The sequence below is a fragment of the Sturnus vulgaris genome, chromosome 1, assembly GCF_052056855.1.
Source record: "Sturnus vulgaris isolate bStuVul1 chromosome 1, bStuVul1.hap1, whole genome shotgun sequence".
Lineage (NCBI taxonomy): Eukaryota > Metazoa > Chordata > Aves > Passeriformes > Sturnidae > Sturnus > Sturnus vulgaris.
The window spans coordinates 115,193,363-115,215,279 of NC_142243.1; the positions used below are offsets into that span (position 1 = coordinate 115,193,363).

The 21,917-nt window shown below is 39.2% G+C and overlaps 1 pseudogene; it reads left to right on the forward strand.

Moving 5' to 3' along the window:
• LOC106851940 (chloride channel protein D-like) overlaps positions 1-21,917 on the forward strand; it is a 75,709-nt pseudogene extending 53,792 nt beyond the window's left edge.

The window sequence follows — 21,917 nt, forward strand, 5'->3', positions numbered from 1 at the left end:
TGTGTCTGCTGGATGCCACTCTTCAATGGCCACAGTGCAGCACCTTGTGTTGGACTTGCAGAGCTGCTGAGACCAGATGTGTCCCAGACAGCTGCATGTTGGAAATGAAACATTTCCACACCTGCTACTAATCACGTGGAGAAATATCCAGTTCTGGACAGAAACCCAACTGAGTTTAAATGCCTTCAGATTTGGATGGAAGCAGTGAGAAGGTACCATCAATAGCTCTGAATATTTAGATGCCTGTACCACTCTAAATACTGACATGGCTAATGAAGGCTGCTAATTGCAATGTGTAATTTGTTTTTGGACTTGTAGTGTGCAAACTTAGTCAAGAACTATGACTTTTGTGTCTTTACCTATGGTTTTGCATGTGGCGAGTTGAGGCTGTAGTGGTTAAGCTGCTGTTTGCACAGTTCGTGCATGTGGATCCACTTCCACGATCCTTTACCTGTTTATCCCAAGGTCAAATGCACATCCTAATTCATTTATTTGTAGCTAAAATGCCCTTGCATGAACAACTGCATCTGTACATAGTGGATAGAAGCTGCTGTTCTAACTTAGTAGTATTTCATACTGATGGTGCTGGTGGGAAAAACTTCATAAGAATGAAGGGAAAAAAAGGGTAAAGGTATAGAAAAACAAAATCTTGGAAGTAAATCTCCAAACATTCAACATTTTCCTCATCTTTCCCACCCTTTGCCCTCCATGTCTTTTCCAAAACACAAAGGCCTTTTTATCTCTGACTTTTGTTTCTTTTTTGTTCTGCAATTTTTCAAGCATTAGAAAGAGACAATTTACCAGAAGATTATGAGACCTCGTGGAAATCCATTTTTCTTTAGTGTACAGTAGTTGCTCAACATATATAACTTTCAAATCCTCTCTGGGAAATAAGTGATAGAGAGACATTCAGCTAACCCAAACAACACATTTCACAGTAAGTGCTGTTCTACCAAAAGGCCTTTAGACTGAATAGCTAAATGTCCCCTCATTTAAGGATATTGAGGGAGCCAGGATGAGGGGATGCTGGGAAGCTTGTTGTCTTACAGTCAATGTAAATATTTGTAGATATTCTGAAGGGAGTCTGAGCCCTGCAAAACGTCTGGCTCCTGAATTAACCATAAGGATTTCTCACTCAGTTTAGTGTTCAACTAAAACAGAGACAGCAAGGAGTTGTAGGCCTGGTCTGCCGTGCAAAGTTCCACTGAAGACTGATTTTTCAATAGAGCTAATTAAACAAAAGCACATCAGTAGCATGCATGCACTTACATCAAAGCAACCAGAGATTTTATAGGCTTAATTTAACTTTAAATCAGCTTAAATGTGTCTATTTCATAGGCTAGCACTGAATGGAGCAAATCAATTTTAAGTGTAATTAAAGTGCTGTTCTTTTCCAATGTAAGAAGGTCTTATAGGCCTTTCTGTTTCCCTTTATTGATCTCAATGGTATTCTATGAACATGCTAAAAACCTCATTTTTTTCACACAACTTACTTGCAAAACTACTGAATTCAGTTATCTGCACATGATTAACATTTTTGCAGTACATATGTACTATTCTGTTACACTGTGAGATCCATATTGGCATGTAATTTTTGGATAAGCTTTTTCATAGTTTGTTTTCACTAAATGTCTTGTTGAAAAGAAAATTGGTGGGCCTGTGACAAGTGTTTAGAAATCTTTTTTATGACTTTTAAGGAAAGGAAAAAAAGAATCTGTATTCAAACGTAAGCAATTTCCTGTGATGTGAGTTTGTTCACAGTGGGGTAACCTTAAAAGTGATAGAGAGTAAGAAAGCTAATGTAAATAAATAAACTGTATTTATAATGTAGTAGCAGCTACATTATAAGCAGGTCGTCATTGCACTGTGGCTTGTTCAATGCTAGAATGAATATTCCATTTTCCAGCAAAATGAAATGTATTATTAAAAAAAACCCAAAAAACTTTCTAGTCTCAGAAAGTGTTGCCAATGTTCATAACACACGTAAGTAATTTTAACATCCTCCAACCTGAGAAGTTCCCCTTAGCTAATGAAGCTAATGAGCCTGTCCTCTTAATTGCTCAAACTTCTGACCATACGGAGACAAAAAACCGCTGCAAGTATTAAGCAACCCCCAAAACATCCTCCTGAGAACTATTTATACAAGATGCAGTGGTCAGTCAGGGCAGTGAAACAGTGGTTTACAAGAAGCCCAAATAAAACCTAGGGCTGTCCTGAGTAGGATGGCCTGTGGCGAGTCAATGGGTAAACATTCTCAGTGCAGAAAGAAAAAGAAGGGGAGAAACAGCCTAAAACAGATGAAGACAAGTCTGTGAATAAAGCAGCATTGCCTGTGTTCTCATGCATCTTAATCCTTGTCATATGTTTGAATTAGGATTATGCTTCTCTCCCACCCACCTTTAAGTCCTTTTAATCATTTGAAACTTACATAAAATATGGAATAAATCTAGTTGAAGAAAAGTTCTCTTGTACTGCAGGTTGTCTAAGGAAACCTCCATGTTATGATTAAATCTGTTATGGTTAGATCCTTAACAATTTATTTCAGTGGGAAAACTTCCATTGGATTTAATAACAACAGTGTCTGAACTACATTTTCATGAATCATTTCAAGACAGTTTGCCATTCAGGGATATTGGCTTCTTACCAAATGACTTTTTTAGTTAGATCATAAGGCAGATTGTCTTTGTTCCATGTTATATCCAGTCCCATGGATGTGGTCTTGAAAGCAACCTGAAACTTGGATATCATAACTTTGGTGAAATAGCCCTAATACTTTAACACATTATGCTACTATAGTGAATTACGTTTTGGGAGAAAATGTTCTCACATGTCCTATAAAAGAAAAATTTACACTGGATCTGTTTCTGTAGTGTGGCTACAGCTCTGTATCTCTCTTTGAGTAAATTTATTAAAGTAAGACAGATCTACTTGAGAAAATCCAAATGCAAGTACCCTGCATTATTCCATGAAAAGGCATTTTCAACATGGTAAATTAAATGTCCTTGCTTGAAATTGCATTTTGAAACCAAGGCCTTTGTTGCATCAACACAAGCATGCAGCAGCAGTGGCACTCATCAGCTGAGCAAAGCGTCCTTTGAGAGGCATTTGGACAAGCTGGTGCTTGTGAAAGTTAGCAAGGTTTTTGACACTGTCTTGCACCATATTCTTGTATCCTGGTGGTGGGGGGTTGCCTTAGAGGGTGCTGATTAATGGGTCGTGCACTGCCTGGAGCCCTAACAAGGGCACCACTGCAGGGTCTATCACCAGAACTGGCCTGTTTAACATTTCCATAAACGACTTGGAGGAGACAGTGGAGTGTGCTTTCAACAGAACTGCAGATGTTGACAAACTGGAATGGTCAGGGCTGGACCACTAATTCTGTGAGGCTGCACAACTGGGGCTTGTTCATCCTGGAGCCATGGTGGCTTTGGAGTCCCCTAACTGTGTGTCCCCTCCTGACCCCCATAACTACTGGAGATCATTGAGGACATGGAGCTGTGGTCTCCACAACGGGCCATGGTGGACAAGGAAAAATGGCACAAATTGAAATGAGATGGTCATACCAGATATGAGGAAATACCTTCCCACCATGAGGACAGTGGGGTAAGTGGCACAGGCTGCCCAGGGTGGTTGCACAGCCTTCATCCTTTGGAAGTGTTTAAGACCTGACAGGAGAAATGCCCAAGAAAATAGTTTGAGGTCACGGTTGAGTTCACCTTCAGCAGGAGGCTGATCCAAAGAACTGCTGAGATCCCTTCTGACTTGAACAATCCTTGATTCTTATGATCCTACAGCAACCACAGTTTGGCTTGGTTTACCTGACAAGCAATATATTGGTAAAGGCTCTTTAGCCAATTCTTTTTAAAGGTGCCATGGCCTTGTAACAGTCTTTCATAAAACAACTCTTTTGCCTGCTTGTTTCCTACACCGCCAAGGCAAAGTTATTCTTTACACCTACAGAGAGGAGACTTTATGAAAGAAATGTCACTGATGATGAGCAGTGAATCAGCGCTGATGATAATGCAAGGTGTACAGTGGATGTAGGCAATACACACACTTCATAATCCCGGACAAAACCAAGATCACGGAAGCATATAATGAGGTGTCCCTCACATTTTTGTAAGTGGCTGATTTGACAAACATAAAGATATTTCATAGGTTTCTGCAATAATGTGGAATATTTGCTTTCCATGCAACAGAGAAGAACTGTGAAGTTGTGAAGACTGAAAATCTACACTCTGCTAAGAATTACACTCTAGAAATTGCTGGAGTGAAACAGTATTCACGTTGCTCTTATTTAAAAATCATTTGGGGTTTGTACATCACATGATTCAGGACGTAGTTACTATCATTAATCATGTTTTCACATTGTGTTCACTGTGCTAGGTCTATTGTATTTCTAGACACAGCTTAAGGCAGGCAAATATAGATTTTTATCTGGACTATGGAAATGGAAAAGAGGCAGAGGATGAGCAGGAATCTACTCATTTAGGAACAATGAAATTCCTTTGGTGGAGTGTTTTATACAACAAGCAGCCACAGTGGCACAGTTCTGACAGCAGTTTGTCAGCATCTATGGTTCCCTTTGAGTTTCACCACTTGTACTTCATTAACTGGTAGCACTCAGTGAGGTTAAGAATGAAGAAAATCCATCTCTTGGGGATTTTAAAATTTTGTTTTCAGTAGTTGATACTAAATTCTGCACCCAGCTACTGATTTGCAAGGTAAATTACTGCTCATTTTAATTGAGAAACAAAATGCAGTTCAGAGAGGTTCAATTTTTCCATGAATTGGTGTTCTTGGTCCCTTGAAATGTGGCTCTGCATTTTTATCTCTACGTTACCTGAAGTCGGTTTCATATAATTGGGGAGGGATATGAAGTGTTTTGATGCACATAAGACATTTTTTGGAATTTAGTTAAATCCATAAAGTTTAGAAGAAGTCTCAGCTTTGTAGGTGCCATGTATGAAGTGCATTGTCTTCTCAGCTCATTTACTCTTAGGCAGGTGCTCATATAACAAACCATCAGAATAATTGGCTTGAAAAAACAACCTCATGTCTCTCAGGAGGGAGGACAATAATTAATAATATATGGAAAGAGTTATTTTTACCACAGGGATGAAAGGTACCATGGTAAAACAGGATGTGGGCAAATGTATGCTCCAGTTGTCTCTGTCTGTGGTTTGTGTCAGCCTGTGTCTGACCAGGAGGTTTTGGCTTACGGTGTATCCAGATGATAGTCAGAATAATTTTTTTTTTTTTTGAAAATAGAAACTATAAAGCAAACTTATAGCTAGAACAGTTTTTCAATTTTGCATGTTCATATTCCCTGAAACTTTGCTTAGAACCTGAAAATTGTCAGAAAATACTGGAAGAATCTGTATATGATTTGTGAGCTATCTTTGAAAGGGTAATTTTTCTAGCTGCTACCGCTGCAAAACACCAACCCTATTGCAGTGATAAGCGTAAGCCTGAATTTCTCCAAAGTGCTTAACTTTAATCTATTTGATATCATCCAGAATTCCAGAGGATTTCAGCTCAGATAATTTTTTTTTTAACATGAAAAGTCATGCAAATTAATAAATGGGTCTTATGACATCCTGCCCAGGATGACCAAGTCATGCATATGGTAGAGTTTATCATGTATCTCACACAAAGCAAGGCAATGCTTGATAAGCACTTTTATTGGGTAATTACATTTTTTTTTTTTAATTTGCAAATAAGGCAGATTGATTTCCATCTTGAAGTAATTTACTAACACATTATAAACTTGTCAAACGTTAACGTGGTGCAGTATGCCATTTCCTGTTTACTAAGTGATCCTTTGGCTGTCTGCTTTGTGTCTTTCAGGTTGAACCTGGAACTGTTCTCTGCCAGGGACGCCATGGAGCCCTCCACCTGAAGGAAAACATTGCCTCCTTGGCTTGACTTCTTGCAAATACAAGTCATAGCCAATTCCCAGTGGTTTGCAGGCCCAAGCCAGAGCATGCAGGCATGTTCCAGGGAACTATTAAAAGGTAAAAATGCTATCAAATTGATGTCATGTGATGTTTCTGGCTATTTAACAGATTTTTTTTCTTTAAGCATCTGCTTGTGAAGATTACTTGGGATGTATATGAAAATTGTTCTTACTTTCTTTAGCATGAAAAGCAGGTGTCCTTTAAAGAAAGGACCCAGGTCCTTTCTAGCACAAGGTCATCTACTGCATCAGGAATTTATGGAAACAGCAACAATGAAATGATCTTATGGGAACAGCAGAAATAGGGAAAAATGCCCTCTGAAGCCTTAAAGGTTCACTGAAACAGTAATTTAAAAGGATTTGAATCCAGTTACTCATGACATTTCCCATGCCAATTCAAAGCTGGCCTGCTCTTTCTTCACATTTTTTTTCCATTTTATTAGTGTATGCTTTTACAGGAAATGAGTTAACATAAATCATATTACAGACAAGATAAGCAACAAAGTCACTGGAAGTAACATGCTAGGGTAAACAAGAATCAGACTAAAGGAATCCTTGCCATATGGGGCACTCTCAAAAGGCATATAAAATCTCCTGATAAATGAAGTATTTATGGTACTGTATTTCATATGACAGCAAGAGTGAATTCATCCTTTTAGGAAGGGATATTAAGACTGTCCTTTGAGTGGGGGGTCATGAGTGGGAGAGGCAGTGACTTAATTTCCACCTTGAGTATCCTAGAGGAAAGAAGATGCATATGCACCTCCTACTGCATTGGAGTTCAAACAGCAAAGCCCTGTGAATTCTGCTTTGAACAATATAACAATAGAACTGTACATATGTAATAAAAACACTTGGCCAGTTTTGTTTTGTAATACTACAATTTTTCATAATTTTCATGGTTTCTTTTGTCCTGAATGGCTGTAGTATTCTCCATCTTTTCTTGTACAGAGTTCCTTTTTTTCTTATCCACTTCTGTTTTATCGCCTTAACTGCATGGCACTTGGAGCTACCTGTGAGCAAACAAGGATAAAAGTATTATTTTCTGTCAATGTGGATGGTGGAAAAAACTATCTGTGCATCATTAGTGGAGATTTGATTAGGACTTGTCGACTTGCCTACTTTCTAACAAATTTTCAAGAATGAACTACCAGCAGCTGAATATTTAATAAAAATTGTGAATTTGCTTCAGTGACAAGTGAAACAGTTTGTATAAACCTGTTAGGAAGACAAATATCTGCTTGCAATGAGATTGTACAGTGGGAATTGTTCGGGTTTCAGTGCCCTGGAGAAGTAATGACATCAATAAGTGTAGTGTTGTATACTTGTGTATGATACATATACTTGTTTCCTCACACTGATGTTATCATAAACATAATTAAAACAAAATGTACTAAGGCCCAAAAACCTATATTTCTGAGTGATAGTCTGCAGTGTGTACCAGTCTGAAGATATTATAGAGCATAAACTAGTGTGCTTTTTTAGTTCTCAGCTGTTCACAGCAATAAAACTAGAAAGCATACTAGCAAGAGCTACAGCCAGAGTTCCTTTAAAATTCACTTTACAGGCCCAGGCTGCTAAGGCATATGCAGAGCTCATGTAAATACTGTCATGTTTTATAACGCAGAGCAAATTGGTGTTGGAGGAAGCAAAAATGGGGAAAGGAAGGCTGATACTAGGACACTCCAAAGAGAGGTGCCTGTAGAGAAAAGCTGATGCTCCCTGAAAATTCTGGTGGGCTTGTGGTTTTCTCAGTCCTCAGAGCTCTTTCATTATACATTCTGCTGGAGCCTTTTAAAAGGGGTGAAAGAAGAAGTTTGTTTCCCTGTCACTTTCAGCATTAATGAGCTGTTGTTGAGCTGTTTTGAATAAAACCAAGATAATATTAGAGATGGTTGACAAAGAAGAATCAGGTAGCTTTTTTTGGCTAGTTGGTACCTCACTCCAGTGAAACACATATAGAGAGGTTGTCTGGGAGCAAGAATTGTGTACCAGGGTGCTCTGACAACACTCCTCCTTGCCCCAGTGTTTGCCCAGTGGCTTGAGGACTTTAATGATGAATTCTGAGTGTCTTGTCCCCAGGAGGGATCACAGGTGACTTTGCAGATCTGCTGTTCTCATCAACACTATGAAGGGAATGCTCTGCAGTTATCCTCTGAAACAAATCTCCAGTACTGTGATGTGTCATGGAATTTGTGTATTCATGACCAGAAGCAGTTAGGGTTTAGGTTTTCCATATTACTCATAAAAATTACAGCTCTTGCAGCACGTAACTATTAAGACCAAGATGACAAATGCTGTGAACTCCTTAAAGGAGAGGAGTGCTGTTCAATGTCTTATCCTATGAGACCCAATGAAATCCCATATGGATTGACATGACCACAGCAGAAAAATGATAAGTTATTTACCCATCTTGTACATCAATAATGTTAAAGTGGAGGTTATTTGGCTTGCCTAACATATCTTAAAATGGTGGCTTAGGGGAGATGTAAAAATAATTGCCATGATGTTTTTGTTGAGAGTTGCCTTGGATGTAATTATTGATTCTCAATTATGGTTGTTGGGTTTTATCCCCTCTGGAACAAAAATGTTGTTATTACATTAAAAAGAATGGAGTAACAAGCTAATGAAGGGAAAGAAACAAACAATCTGCTAAGCTTGCATGAAGGCAGTGGCAGCTCATAATATTTTAATAATGTTTCTCATTTGTATGTTTTTTGTACCATTTTTTTCTCATGAAATAAGCATGGACGAAACACTGTAAATTTGGTCCAAATGTAGAAGTTATTCAGTACCTGGCCACACTTGGAAACTGCAGCAATGAGAGTTGCTGTACACGGATGAAGTGTTGTTATGTTTCATAACACATATGAATAATTCTGGCCCTTTTAAGAGAAAAGGTCGATGCCAGTTCTTACAAAAGCAAGCATGGTGGCCAAGTGATGTTGGCTGGAATTTGCACGGGCCTACAAATGCACCTTAGTGTTGGCCTGTAGCAAACACATAGATATTCCAATTTTATTAAAGAAAAACTCAGGATGTGTCTCCTTTCTCCCCTAAATCTTCCAGACCTGCCTAGTGGGGCCAGATTTTTCTCCTACTCTTTGTGATCTGGATGGTTACCCACTGGGGATCAAGATGAGATCACCAAACAAGTTTTTCTGTGGGTGACCTAAATCTGAAGCTGTTATCTTCCCCAGCTGAGCAAGCAGTAGAAAATAAAAACAAAAGCAACTACTAAAGAAAACTTCTTGGCTTTAAAATTGTTAAAGAGGAAGCAAGCTGTAGCTGAGAAGCAAGTTTCCAAAACAAAGATCTCCTTAGAGTAATACATTTGACACTTTGCCACAGTCAGAGCTCTGTGCATGCCTGGGAAACCCTTGCAGATTTCGGTTTGAGGAACATGTGGCCGGTGAACTTGAGGCATTGATGGGGATGATTGACTCACTGTGTGCAGTGCAGAGGGTTGAGGGACTGGCTGGCCCCCTTCATTTCTCCCACAGTAGTGATGATACTTGCACATCAGAATAAAACAAGCTATTCTTTTGCACTGCAGCTGAAATGCCTCCCCTGTTGCCCCCCAGTGACTGCAGCTGAGCTGAACTGCTATGAATGTGTTAGCCCTCTGTCTGCTGAGAGCTATAAATGTCATGCCCTCAATGACATGCCCTCCTGGCTAGGTGGAATTCATTCTTCAGAGTGACCTGAGGATAGGACCACTGCTTTCCTTCCCAGGCCATTTCTGCCAGAGAAACAGCATGAGGCTGTAAATGCATATTGAGGAGTTATTAGGAGGTCCCTTGGCTCTCTTTTGTCTTGGCTGCTCTAGACTGTGGCTCCAGATCCTCCTCCAGTGGGAAATGATAGAGTTGTGCTTCTGCCTAATTTCTGTGAGACCAAATCTGAAAGAAGAACTACTTTTTCATTTCCACATATGTTACAATGTACTGCTGCAGGGCCATTGTGGGGCAATGAAGGGGTTCTTTGACATGATGAAGAGATTAGACATATCATCACTCGTATTTTGCTGCTCCATCTTCTTTGCCAGAGGTTACTTTATAATGTAAAGCACAGTAAAACCAGAAGACATGGAGGATTTGAGGAGAAATCGGTAGGTAATGAATTTCTTTTCCCTGAATGTGGACTCGTCTGGGACATAACATGGAGGGTGATGATACTCCATGGTCAGCAGCAACACCTTTGCTGCCATGCTTTGCATCCTCTGATTGCTTCTCTCTACAGGCATGTGTAATGGATGACAACGTGCTCTCTATCTAGGTGCTTTTTTTCCTGAGATGCTGTTTATTCCTTGTTTTGTGTAGGTTTCCTGCATATTTGTGACTGATGAATACCATGTTCCTCCCAGGGACTGTTCTGGTGTTGGTGGCCTTTTTGCCTTTGCCTTCACTTTGGCCAAGGAAAATTAGGGAGCAGCTTTTCCATACAGTGATTAAATCCTCCTGGTGTCCATTGAAGTAAAGCAGGTGCATGCTGGTATCTTGTTAGACCAGGATCTGTCCCCTCTATGGCCTTTGAGAAAAAATGGTGAAGAGAGTCAAAAGCTGGAATGCTGCCCAGCAATCTTAATTTCTGCCTTGAGCACAGCTGCAAGACAATTTTGCTGGAGAAACTACTAGGTTGACAAATACCACTGAGTAGCCTGTTTGGGAATTCTACCATAACAAATAAGCCATTTTGTTCACGCCTGAGGCTCTCAGATCTGTACCATACATACCTCTCCTCCTGTTGGGCTGAGGGCTGGATTCCCTGTGTTTGCCTCTGTACTCTTACCTACACAGCTGTTAGCCATTACTCTGCATTCTGTTTGTCTATCTTTTAGCTGAAGGAAATTTTTTTTTTCGCTTGATTTAATTTGACTGGGATAAAGTAATTATGCAGAAACCACGATATCTCTGATGGTAAGCAGACTGTACAGAATATAACTGTCTAAGCAGAAATGGGCAAAACTTGGTTTTATGCTACTTCTGTGGGGGATGTGACATTTTTGGCATTGTGTCTGCATTTTTGTATGTATTTTTTCACCTAGGAAACCCCATCTCTTCCCACCCATCAAGTTTACTGAAACTTCAGCATTTGTGGTCGACTGAAATAGGTACTTTGAAGCCAAAAAGAAATTAAAATAAAATATTGAAGGTAAAGTTACCAAAAATCCTTGTACTTTAACATGTTCGTTCAAATTGTTTTATCACAGTTGGATGCCCCATCCCTGGAAGTATTTAAGGCCAGGCTGGATGGATCTTTGACCAGCTAGGTCTATGAGAGTTGTCCATGCCCATACAGGATTGGAACTAGATTATCTTTAAGGTCCCTTGCAATCCAAACCATTCTATGGTTTTATGATTGTACGTTATGGATATGCTATGCAAGAGTGTATTGACCATGTGTTTGCCTTACTCAAGTTTGTTTGATACAAATGAAGTGTTCACAGTACTTAATTTTCAGGACAAAGATGGGAATCTAAGATCCTTTCAAAAGATAAAATGTGGTCTTCATGTAGCTAAAATGTTACCAGAGGCTGGACTGTAGAAACGCCTATTGACTGAAAGCATGGCTTCCCATCCAAAGACATTTCAAAAGGTCCAGTACCCTGGAAAACAGATTTAATCCATCTTAAAATAAAACCTAATTACCTCTGAAGGCCTTGTTCTGAAAGGTGAGTTAAAGCCTGCTGCTCTGTGCAATCACACAAATGTGTTTTGTAAGCTTTCCTTAAGACGTCCAGCTGGCCTGGGCTGAGCCGCACAGGCCTGCGGAGCACAGCATTGCTGCTGGGATGCTCCCAGCAAACCCAGCGGGATTCCAGCGCTCTTGTAGATCTGGATGTGGAAACTGACTTCAGCAGGGCTGGGAGCGCTGGCAAGAATGCTGAGAGTTACATCTTTCCACTTCAGAAACTCAAGGGAGATATTAAACATCCGCTTGATCAGCAGCAAACTCCCTGCTCCAATTCTTGCTCAAAGGATGTCATGTCTAATGGAGCTGAACTGCCAGAAAGCTGCACCTGAGTGAGGAAGATTTTTGCCTCAGGTTAGTCCCCGGTCCAGATCCAGAAGAACTGCCAGAGGAGGGAGCCAAACTTCGTTTCTGTCGGCAATATTTATTTTGCTGCTGTTCTGTGATGTGCTCCTGCACTTTCTGCTTCCTTTGTGGTAGAAGGAAGCCAGGTACAGAACAGTGTGTGCTCATGAGCTACTTCTACTCAGTGGTCCTGCTTTAGATTCCCTGCTTGTGAGGTGGTGTGGGAAGGGAGATACTCTGCTCTCCTCAATCTGAAGACATAGTAGAGCAGCTGTTCCCAGTAACAATAATGACACTATTGCTGAGACAAACATTTTCACAATGATGCATGGGAACGCTAAATCCAAACCACATTGTTTAGCTAATGCATGCTTTCGCTCTACTAAAGGGGAATGTCACATAACTGAAAGTAAATTGAAGAGATCAGAGTTTAGAAAATATGACAAAGTTGAAAACTTAAAGCTGTAATACACAGTAACATCCTTTAGCAGTGAAATCAATGATCCAAAGTGGTGTGTGTATGTGTATTTTATGGCAGTTTATTAGGTATGACTCTCCTCTGGCCAGTCCAGTGAACAGACACTGTTGTGAGTCAGGAAAGCTTTCTGCCAAGCACTTCAGTGAAACTGAGTATAGCATATAGATCTCTTTTCCCACAGAACATATCAGGCATTGCAACATATCATAGATATGTCAGACTGTAGGTATGGTTTCTGGCATTTTTCTTTAATCTGCACTCCCAGCTGGGACTAATGAAACACTGCTCTCAAGCCTTGTGCATGCACATGTGTTCAGAGAGTCCTCACACACTGTTTTACTGAGGTAATACTTTTATTTTCCTTAGCAAGAGGAGAGGCACTTGCCTTCAGTAGTGATGCGGTGCAACAGCTTAGAGGAAGGAAAGTTAAAGACGAATGGAGACCTGAAACATTTAATTCATAAATTAATTACTGAGCTAGTGATATCTACCTTAATATTGTGACAGCCTTGCTGCTGGCACTTTCAAAATAACTGATATGGGTTTGAAAGATTGTTGGAGAGCCTTTTCCTTCTGGCACTGTTGTGGAGAGATTGCTAAGTTTAGATCACAAGAATGCAAAGTTACTCAATCAAACACAGAAGTCTGCTAAGTTCATGCAATAAATGGAGATAAAAATGGGGTTTTGTTTCTTACCAGAGGATCATGGTCAACTTCCCCCCTTCCTTTTCACTGTGCCTTTGCTATAAATTCTGGGCAATGGTGATTCTACCAGGTCTGATCAAAGCTAGAAACACCTTTGGCAGTGGTTTGAAGGCTTCATCTGAACTTACCCAGCAAAGAAAAAAGGGGAGGGGAAGCACATTAAAGACTTGAAAACTATTTTTAGGTGTGCAGACTAGGGAGCTGACAGCAATATCTGACGGCAATACTGAAATGCCTTTGAGATTACTTGGTTTTCATGTTAGAGAGTAGAGTCTGTCAGCACATTGATTGTTCTCACTGTCCAGCCTCCTGCTTTTGAAGAGATGCTCTAATTAATTACAATGATACACTATACAGTAATCTTGCCTATTAAAATAAATGGAATTCAGTACTTTCAACAAAAGCCCTGGACGTTATGATCCTCCCATGCATTGTCAAGGTCCTGGGACACTGTAGCTCATGAATAACACAGATGGAGGAAGGTTTTATAGAGTCTGTGGCAGTGGTTTTATTTCATATCCAAAGTGCGAAAAGTTTCTTCCAAAGAACAACATTATATGGTACTTTAAAATAAGTAGGCCTGTTTGGCCTTACGAATAACTGTGCAGGTGCTGTAGGACTTTGTGACGGAGCTCTTTGCAGGGAAAACTGGAGTGTTGCAGAGGCTGTGTGCTAACCCAAAATTAAAAACGTATGCAGCCACGCTGCAGCATGTGGGTGGCTTTTAGGCAAGTGCAGAATGTTGTTAAATGTCGAAATCAAATATAGGCATGAGGAAAAGTGGTGTGTGAATGGAAAGACTGATCATATACTTGTACTGCCATTTAAATATGTGGTAGGCTTCTCTGAAACTCAAAGTCTGCCTAGTAGCAAGCCAGCCTGTAGGGAAATACAAATCTGATTTTAAGTCTTCATACATTTCTAAAATCTAGCCTTTCTGCAGGTCTGAAAAATAAAGTTTGCATTTATAATTTATTAACAGCTGCCTTTGCATTTCCATGTTGAGGCTGTGGACTTGCTGCTCATTCACTCTGATAGTGTTTCCTAAAAACCTGACAACTGGCAACTTTAGTAATGAGTATTAATTTCAAAACATAGCCTTGATGTTGAAGAAATCTCTGTATTGCAGATTTGAAAACTGAAGTAAAGAGATTAAATATTTGCTCAGTGTCCTTTGAAAAGCTGTAGCAGAGACAGAATTTGATCTTTGCTCTGGAAAACCTCAGCCTAGTACTTGATAGTGACCTTTTTATCATCTTTTAGGTAAAATGCCAAAAATTCATGCAACGCTCCCTCTTCATTTGAAGAACGAAATATTAAGTAAACAGCAATGATTTAGTCTGCCTAACCTGAAACAACCCTGTAACCCTGAGATTTTATTGTGTAAGATGTAGACTTGGTTGATTTAAAACAGTTCTTCATATGTGATGACCTAGTCCTTATCTACTGTCTAGTTGACCATATGCAGAAAACACTTTTTTGCAAGTTTAAAAAATAACACTATTTGAAGTCAGGCAAATATTGCATTGGATATTGGCCAAAACAACAGATAAAATCAGCTTAAAAAAAAGGAGAAATAAAAGAAGAAAAAAAAAAGGAAAAAAAAAGAAAGCTAGGAAAGTACTTTTGGTGGATTAATGCAGGACAAATAAGCCTAAAGCTTTCTAAAGTAAACAAAAAATGATGCTTCATGTTATTTAATCCTCCCTCCTCCCCTTGTCCCTTTGTGTAGCTATTTGATCCATTCAGTTTAGGACAGTCCTGCCCTGAATGCTTTTGCCAGTTGCATCACCTTTTAATGTTCCTTCTGTTCATTTGCAGCTACTTTGGAGCTGCAGTTCCTTTTATGTCACTCACCCAATATTTAGAATTTGTAGTTTCCTCAGATAATTGCCATCTCGACAAGAAGAGTGACACAATCAGCTGTCAGATACTTTTCATTCCTGACTTCTATGCCAAAACTGACATGTGGATATTGGGATAATAATGTGTTATCTTAATTAGGTGTATCTTCATGATACATGCTTTATAACAGATAGAGCATATGAAAGTACTGCAATGCCTTGCCAGGGTATCTTTGAAATGAGATTCCTTACTTAAGAGTTTTCTTCCTTCTTAAATAAATAAAGAGTAAACGAACAATTGCAGAGTCCAAGTCTGAATCCTAGCACTTCCTGTTAAACTTCACAAAATAGTGCAAGAAACATGTTTGGTCTGCTTTCTAAGGCTTGATGATGTGATAGGAAGGATGTTGTATGTAACATCAAAGAATGATGTTGTTATACCTCTGAAGCCTGACTTCTGGAAGTCCAAGTGAAATAATGCATGTTCATTTTTCTCCAGAATATGGCAGTTTTTAATAGGCTTGGATTCTTATCAGAAATATTCCAATAATTTCCTTCATTGTGTTTGTGTGTGCTTTTTTTTTGACTATCCAAATTTCTCTCACACTTTTCAAAGTTTTGTTAAGTGGCTCCCTGCTGGGTTTAGTTAAGAGCGGTGCCGAGCAAATTGCAAGCTGCCAAAACCAGCCAACAAACCACTGGTGATGAGCAAATGTTTCTGCTCTTTCAGCTCATGGTGAATGTTACTGTTTTCTTAATCCCAGCATCACGTTCAAGTGGAAAATGGTGTAGTCTGGACTACAGACAGACCTGAACAGTGTTTTGGACCTGAGCATACAGAGTCTGGCTGAGGATCAGGGTGGATCATAACTTTCACACTTGCTGTCTATATATGTTAGGATTAAAGTCTTGGGAGAATTCCTGGCCCAGTGATCATTCTTGAAGGAGACTTCTTGGAGCTGTGCATGATGATCTCGGAGCAGAATTTAGATCTGTGTATTTATGTCTCTTAGAATGATTACAGACCTTTTTTGTGAAAGACTGTAGATTGTGAACCTTTAGAGAGTCGCACAGAACAAAGTGTGTAATGCACAAAAGGTAATTCATAGGGCATGACTGGATTAGTTTCTTCTCTATACCCTCTCCTACAGTGAATATATTCTGAATATATTGTGTTTTTCTCCATTTCATCCTCCAAATGTAGTCTGAGTGAAATAAGTCTTGCCTATTGTAGCATGCCTTATTAGTGTGTTCTCATCATTGTCCTCAAAACCAAGTCCATTAATTGTCCATGCTACATGTCCTTATGATGGCATGCATATGGTAGGAGGCTTAGGGAAAACCAGTGACTTTCCCAGGAGGAGAGATGTGAGCCCAGGGCAAACTGCTCAGCCATTAGCTCTGCTGCAGTGTTGCACTCATTTTAGTAATCTGAAAGGGATTTTATTAAAACCAAAGATATTAAATTGAGACAAAGTTTCAATAGTTAGGATGAAAACCCGATTCCTTCTTTGTCCTGTGGTTTAAAGGTGGGAGCAGGCGACAGACTCCTAGTATTTCTGGTTGTACCACTAGTATCCTTCAGAACTGATGTTTTTCCACAAGTTATACTCACACAGGCATACTTATTTATAAAAATCCCTTTGAGAACCTTAGAGGAGAGACCAAAGCCATTGAAAAAAATGCAGATTTCATCACTACATAGTGAAACAACTGACCATTTCAGGAGAAAGGGGTCTTTCCTCCAATGTTAACTTGCGGGAGGTGGAGGTGATAGAAAAGCTTTCTTCAAATGTGTGTTCCAGATCTCTATAAAAATGCAGAGGTAGATTGTCACAGAATATCTTGCTTTAAATGGTATCTCATAATAAAGGACTTGTGTGTAGTTCATCCATATCTAGTCCCTAGGATCTTTTGGATCAGGAAGGCATGTTTTCTTAGAATCATAGAGTCATAGAATCATTAAAATTGCTGAAGAACCTCAGTGTAAGTCCTCTGCTGTGGAGTGCTAATAACACCTTGAAGTAGACTAATCTTTCCTAGGAGACATTTATGTTAAAATTAGTACATCCCTGTAACATGTTTTGAATAAAATAATATTTTTGGACACAGAAATATTCAGTTGAAAATCTCCCAGCTTATACTTGGTATTCCAGTTACAAAAGCAACTTGGTATGTTGTTTATATTTTTTCTGATGCCCTAAAGAAGATTAGGTGTCTGCTCACCTCTGAGTTCATCAAACACATAATTTAGCAGTGTGTTGCACAACCTTGTACTACTGTATTAACTCCTAGCTGTAATCACAGAATAGGGCTAGCATGACGTTAAGTATGCTACAAACCAAAAAGATTTGTGGTGGTCCCCAAGGTGTCTGTTATCAAAACATAAGTTAAAAGTTGAGCAGTGGATAGTATGACTGGAGTGTGTGTATGTGTGTATGAGTGTAGCAAACAAATACTAAGATAAAAATGACAATTTAAAGTATATTGTTTGTCAGACTTTATCTGTGCAATACAGAAAGGTAGAACTCTGAAGAAAGGTTTGAAATTATATAATAATTCATAAAAATATCCATTTTAACATTGCTAAGTCAGCAATAATATTAGATGTCTTAATGAACTCTAGAGTGCAGTACTGTGAGCAAAGGTTTCACTGATGATTTAAAATAGGACACAATTTTATGGCAGATGTTACTTAAGAAGGGTGAGGGAAGCAACAACAGTCTACCTACTTGTATCTAGATAATTGCATTTGCTTATTATAGGTATTGTCTTGTTGGGTGCAAACTAGACAGTTCATGAGCTGGTCCTGCCAAGGACAAGGTCAAGGAGAGGTCAAGAAGAACATGTAGGAGAGGTGATGTTTTTTAATGTAATATGCCAAACCTAAATCAGCTGTTTACTGTACTTTACTGTACTTGCTGTTTAAAATTTGCCTATTACAATGAATGCAGTCATCTGCTCTATGGGTTAAGGCTGTGCATGATGATGGAGAATAAGCACAGCTCTGGACACAAATAATGAGTCTTTCTCCCCATCTCATCCACTCTCCTATGAGAAAGTAACCTCTTTTCTTTCAGTTCTTTCCTTGTTTAATAAGCATATTTTGGTGATTTGGGATGAGTATTCCATGAATTAAGAGATTATGTAACATGTGATTGAGATAAAGCAGTTGATCAGGTGCAACTTAAATTTTAGGATGACCAGAGACCTTACAGGGACAGATCTCATAAACTATAATGCCACTCAGACTCCGGAAGTTGTGCAAGACTGCTGGTAAAAAATTTCTTTGCTCAGATAGGCCATTCCAGTCTTCTCTTTCTCAACTTCTCTATGGATAGCAGAAATGTTATAATATTTAATTCAGTATGGGATAGCACCTCTCTGAATGATGAGTGTTTATAAAAACTTTCAAACTTGAAAAGCATGTAGCATTCTTCCCCTTGATAGATGACCAAAGGATTTTTAGAAATAGTAAATTAGGCATAATGGAAGAAAATTGTGAGTTACTAAGGCAAGACTAGTAATGTAGTTTTAGGAATTTATACAGGCTCAATAGGAAAGTCATCATGTATTACTGAAACTTGGCCTGCACATGGGAATGTGGCTGGCAAAATAATGTTAAGAAGGAGCAGGGCAGTTATGTATGAAGAGGTGCCAGTACACAAATAGGTATTCCTATGGAAAATGTCTGAAGCTCAGCTGAAGGCTGGTACCAGTTTTGCTGCATTTTTCTGCACTATGCTACCATGTTATTACCACTTAATGTGTGAATTTTAAGAGCATGAAAAACCTCACCCTGAGCCAATACAACTGACATTGTCTTAACAGAGATACAGTTACATTAAATGGAAACAAAAATTTTTAACTAAAAAGTGCTCTAATTTCAATTGCTAACGTAAGTCTTACTGGCAAAAGAATTTATAAAGTTTGGACGAATTCTGCTGGTGTAGCTCTGCTAGAAGTCTTCTTGTTAGGAGTCAAACTGGGAATCTTTTGAACCTTGGGTTCTAATGTGCTGCACAGAAGGAAAGAGAAATGAGTTCTTGCCTTTTCCAGATAACGGTGGAGAAGCTGCCCAATCTGTCGCACCCAGCCATGCTGCTGAATCGCTACACTACAGATCCCTGGTATCAGCAACTCTTCATCAATCTGGTAAGACTGAAGCCAACTCTAAAAACAAACATTTCCTCCATGAACAATGTGTTTGTTATATTTTCTCATTTGTTTATGATGGCTGTGTCAGCCGCACTGATTTACATAAACACTGCCAATCCTGGGACGTTACATTCTCAACAAAAGTAGCTGAGTACAAACAGCATTCCGAAGTTTTAATTCATATTGTATAAACATAACAGATGTTGATAAAATGAGCCAAAAAGAAAATACAACAAAGGAGACCATTTCAAGGGGGCTTTTGATTAAAATACATTCCAGATTGACAAAATGATACAATGTTAATGGAATAGATCATTTAAATGTCATTATTTGGCTCTTATAGTCCTATAAAGCAAATATAAAGCAACGCTTTTGAGATTTAGACTCCATTACAGTACAGTGCCTATACATCAATTTATAAATAAAACTATATTTCTTTTCCCTTTCCTTTTCTTTTAATCCCTGCTATGACATCGCCACATTTATTTCCTAAATACTGTACTAAAATACTGGGTCCAAAAGCAATAATAAGTTTGGTATACAGAGTAAGGCCTAAAATAAATACATGATAAACAAAATAAATGCAGTTTCTGCCTCAGCGCATTTCCAGTCATTGAAACTGAGATAGGCGACACTGAGAAATCCAGTTCAGAGGCCTAATTCAGTTGGGTTTTCTTAAAAAAGATGTAAAACCTGCTCCTGTTTATTCATGTGTAAAAATGATGGAACTTCATTTGAGATCCATCTGGTCCAAATCCTTTGCTTTGAGAATAGCTAGGAGAGAAAATTTACAAAACCTACAATAGCCCTAATATGCATTATCTAGTTTAGTTGAAGAGTTTCCTTTCAATAGATGGGGAAAGTGAGGTGGAGAGAGGACACATGACTTTCCAGAGTTCAAGAGGGGGTCATACATAGAAGTAGAAGCCAGCTCAAGCTGAGGCCCAGTCTGGTGCTTGTGCCATTGGGCCACACAACTTTTTTATAATGGGAAACCTATGAGATTCAATTACGTTTCATATTGATGTGATTCCTGAAGCAACAGAGTTTAGTATGCCTTTCCACAACTTGTTATTATCACTCATGAAAGCTCTGTTTCTGATATCCACATAAATATCCATTGTGAATTTCCTGGGTGCAATGATTTCCTGTAGCGGTGATTTCTACAGCAAAATTACATGTGTTATAAAAAGAGGAACCCTCTTTATTTTAATGTGTTTTCCTCCTTATGTCTTTGAATGTCTTGCCTGTTCTATAAATGAGAGAGGGAGAAGAGATTGCCCTTCTATGCTGTGCATAGAACATTTATTTATGTTGTTTTCTCATGTCTCTGTTTCAATCTTCCTCTGTCTGGAGAAGCATACAATTGGGAAGCACAATACACCTTCTTTAACAGAACTGGCCAAGTCACAGGAATAATAGTGTGGAATTATGGGGAAAATAAAGTCTTGGTGAACAACCACAGGCTCTATAAAGACCAGCTTGGTTGCCAATAAAATGATCTTTAGCTCTGCTCCTATCAAGAAACCATTAAAGCCCTCATAGTTTTCAATCACTACAGTTTAGTACTGGTAGGCTGTGGGAGTCAGCCTGACTGGGATGCTAGGTCAGGCAACCATCACTGAAAAAGAGTTGTATCCCAAGCCTAGACTGTGGAAAGCTTTTGTTTAAGTTGTGGTGACCCCAGAAAAAAAAATTATGGGATTGCCTATGTTAATATCTAATTTGATAGTCAAATATCACCACTCCCACACCCAGAATGGCTCTCCGTGCATTTTTCCACCCCACCCACACCATTGGACCGTGCTTCCCCTCGTCCCACCTCTGCACCACTTTCCCCTATACCCATCGGACCTTACCTCAGCTCCACCTCCTCTCCTACCCCATATTTTAACCCTGGACCTCTCTTGATCCCTGTCTTTGACCACCAGCCCTAAAGAGACCTCACCCCCTTGGTTGTTGTTGCCAGATTTTTGGGCCCTGTCCCACACCGACTTTTGTTATTATTGAAGTGTTTTATGTTACCAAGCCGTGGTCATCGTACCACCTTTCTTTTATTTAGCCGCTATATCCTGAATATCTGAGAACCCCAGAAAGGATTTTCGGGGACCACCCCTGACCCCAATAGTAGGCCCTCTTCTTCTCACACCCATGTGATTTTTTTTGCTTCTTTGCAGCCTATGTTTCTACGTGAATTGATTTTTATAAGCATGTACTGCAAAAGATTATAGAATGTCATAAATGGTTGTGTAATGAGCTAGCAGCAATAAAAAAATTTAAAACTTAATAAACATTAAGGTCACTATGTTCAAGTAAAATCTTAGACCAGAAAAGTCTTAGATTTAGAAAGTGGACCTCAATTTTGCTTTTCCAGTCTGTGAAATTTGAGTACATTCCAGTCATAATAATTTATTTAGATTGAACCTTATGGTTTACCAAAAAATAAAGTTGTTCTTTTATTATGGTATTTCCTGATGTTTTAGGTATAATTGAGGATATGGAGCAGGGAGAGAATCCATGTTCTTACTGGATCCTGTAGAACCTGCAGAACCAAGTGTTTGGGGTGATCAGCAGGAAAGACTTGATGCCTTTCCTACTGGAGGAGAGGCTCAGGCTCCAGCTGGCACCACAGAGCCCTGATGCCAGTGAGCAGCTCCTGGATGCAAGGCCACACATGCCTTCTAAGGCTTTGTCACTTGTTTTGGAGCCCACGTTCTTCTTCAGGAAAACATAA